The sequence below is a fragment of the Megalopta genalis genome, chromosome 3 (assembly GCF_051020955.1).
Source record: "Megalopta genalis isolate 19385.01 chromosome 3, iyMegGena1_principal, whole genome shotgun sequence".
Lineage (NCBI taxonomy): Eukaryota > Metazoa > Arthropoda > Insecta > Hymenoptera > Halictidae > Megalopta > Megalopta genalis.
Genome location: NC_135015.1, coordinates 10,150,783 through 10,154,439, shown reverse-complemented (window position 1 = coordinate 10,154,439; position 3,657 = coordinate 10,150,783).

The following is a 3,657-nucleotide window of genomic DNA, read 5'->3' as shown; positions in this document are numbered from 1 at the left end:
ATCACGCCACGGAATTTATGAATTTATAACACGAACTCCGATGAAAACGTGTACAAACTTTACATTTTAATAGCTATCGCCCGGTGACCCAACGTGGACGCAAGGACAAATCCGAATATCACGTAAATCTCTAGCTTTTTCCCACGTTTCCTCGTAATTGGAAAACTGGATTAGCGAAAACAATTATGAAAATTATTATGTTATTAATAAGCGCGTGGACATTTACGAATGCACCAAAATGGAGCCAGTCAAGGTATTTGCCATAATGTTCAGAAACGTTAGAGGTGTATAGAACACGAAATTGTGGGGAACGCGATCCTCGGGAATATAAAATATCGAATGTAAATACATACTATCTTGGGAATCGAAAATCTCGGATTCCCAAGAGATTCGCGAACCCGAGCCACATGCCGGGACTAGTTTCGTTTAATATGACCAGGACTTCGGATATTTTATTTTACAGAATCCATTTTCCATAATTCGTTTTCCATGATTCAGGTAATATATCACTTAACGTTTTCATTATTATTTTATTATTTTATAGGTATAATATATTCTTTGAAATTATCGTGTCGAAATTTTCACTTTTCTACATTTCCCGATATTAACCTTCTTCCACAATTATTCAATTTTTCAAATGTCCCCAACGAACAAATTGTAAAGCTAGAACGGGAAAAAAGATTTATCGAAAAGAATTTTAAATTACAGGCGCAACAGATATAGCGGCAGAAACTAGGTTTCGAAATTCATTTTTATTGTAGCAATATCGAACAGACTGAATGTTACTAGGATTTTTAGAATACAAAAGAGTTAAGCTAATATTCCCTATGTCAAATTTTAATGCTTTATTTATACCGAAAGCCTACTAATGGATTATTCAATGACTGAACTATGTCTGTAAGGAAAGCTCAATAATTTTGTTTTAAATAATAATTTCAAAACAACTTATTACCTTCTACTAATCTAAATAATTTAACGAATCATGAATGAGATTATCGTAGTCTTCGGTTTCCTTAATTAAATCATTTTGATATTGTGGGAATTTTGGGAGTAGATATTCCGCATTTAACACGTTAAATGTAAGAATAACGTTAATCCCAAAATACTCTTCGGGTTCCCGAAATTCTCAAGACATATTTTATCCCAATACATATTTTCGATCCCTGCAATTACTTACGGTGCCGTCTCGATCCCCAAAAAGATTCTCGACCCGACGCAATCCAATTTTTTCGGGATCTCGCACACCTTTATCAGCGACCATAAAACCATGCCGCAATTCTCCGCTCGCGGATCAAGTACAAGGATAAGATCAACCGATTTTCCGAAGAAACTTTCAGCGAAACGTTATCTGCTTGCCCCGCCGCGGTTCCGTGGTTTTTCGAGCATAATCCTTGCCACGCCCGCATCCTTCACGTCCCCGTAAACGCCTCGATATATCGGCGCGAATTCGTTTGTGCTCCGCGGGATCGATGATAAAATATGCAAATAGGACAGGTCGTTTAAAAAATTCTAGAACTGCCGTACTGGGGAATGGTGCCGAGCCGTCAAACGAATTCGCGTGCAATTCGTTTCCTGTGTGAAACGCGGTTGCGCTTAGGGTAACGCGTTTCAACGCGCGGACTTGTGCTCCATTGGATCGCTTTTGTTACAGGGCTGTGCCAGAAAAACGTTAGTCATTGATCCATTTCACTGACCATTTTTCACGTTTCCTCTCGTGTCCCCCAGAAATGATTGCATGAAGGATCCTCCGGTAATATTTCACTAATTCTTGGTTTAGAGTACCGTGGCGCCGAAAGACCTGACTTTAAAATTTTTATTCGTGAACAGACCATTAAATGTTACTTAATTTTGCATTCGAGCACGATCCTGAGGCACCAATAAAATTTCCTATACTGTAACTGTGTATTTAATATGTGTATTCAATAAACTGCTAGAAATTATGCTGTGGTGTGAGTAAGTGTACATCATGAGTAAATGTTCTACATACAAAATGGGAATAAAATCGAGTAAGAATAGAAATGTTCCAGATCGGAATAAATGTTCTAGAATTAAAAAAAGAGTTCTACAGTTAAAATGTCTTCGAGTGCAAAGGGTTAATTCGTGATTCGAAGCATACTTGTATTGTATAAAAAGAATCTTGTAGCGTTAATAATATAGTTAATACTGTTGAGTGACTATGAGTTGTAGAGCAGAAGTAACCGTGGTTTTGGTTCTTTGACTGTTTTTCCCTATGTTCCCCTACGTTCAGTTCATACGTTTTTCTAGTAACGTATGCATAAGATTATTTATTTAACGCTAATTACCTAATTTACATATTTTTAATTTAGTCTAGAAGTCAAGATTATTGTGCAATCTTTTTCGTGTATTTATGAAGTATCCTAGACAATTACTAAAATTAATAGAACTAATTGAGTGAACATTAAAAGAAAACTTTAACGATCGTGTCGCGGAATAAACTACTTTTTTTCAAGGACAAAGTTACGCCCATTCGTCTAAATAAACATTGATGTTTGCTAGCATATTTTGTTAAATGCGGCTACCAGTCGTTATCTCGTTAGAGTGCCCGTCAGTGGTCATTCATTTTCCGCTGCAATTAACTAATGATATTCACATGTAAGCGTCTTTTAGTCGCGCCACGTACCGGTCGCGCATATATTTATACGGGGAGTGATCGCCGCGTGACGCGTAAAATGTTGTAATAAAATTCCAGTGTTGCAGTAAAAATTCTGCAAAAATATCAAGTCATAAAAGCGGAACTGATACCCGCGGACGTGAGTGCCGGCCGATCGATATTAAATGTTTACCAAACGACACACTCGACAAGGCGTGTTTTGTTATTACATTTTCACCGCGACGCGACTCTCTCTCGGCGCAGAATTATTTTATTTGGTTCAGTTTTTCATGGGAAACTGCGTACCGCGCGCGCTGAAAGCTGAAACGGAAATATTATCGACGGTCGTTACCTCGACGGATTCCATCATTTTAATGATCCTCCAACTGACAATGAGTCTCGGTAAACTGAATTCATGCTTCTGACGAGAACGAATTATTACTAAACCTCTGGCAGACTTATCGATTAAATCATTAAGTACTCTTCTTCTTCTTTTTCTTTCTCAGTTCACAAGGCTGTAACTTCGTTGCGGATGGCTGAAATGCAATGGCTTTGGACTCATTTTATAGGGTCAAGTCTCTACTTTGTAGGCATGTTGGTCATTTTAGCGTAGAATGGCTGCGTCATTAGCAAGCGCGCATTTTGCAACGAGGTCCGTTAAAATTCAGGTATTTTTGGTTCTTTTGAGAAAAACTCTAAAGTTTCTCCAGAAGTTAAACAAAAATCTTTCCTCGTATTAAAACCACAGCGATTCGATAGCGTAAATTCTCCTCTTTCCAACCAGTTCAGGAATATTGTCATACGATTTTGTTTTTCAGCATATTCTAATTATTAATTTCCTATGAATCGCTATCACCGTGCGTAGTTGTATGTAATTTCTCTCGTAAAACCAGCATGCGTTCAGGAATCTCGTTAGAAATTATTTGACGACACCATGGGACATCTCTATAAAAGAGAAATTCCGAGTTCTCGAGGACCACCAACAGACGAGCTGATAAAAATTCACGCGCGTATCGATGACCGTGCCCAGCAAAATGAGATTTTGA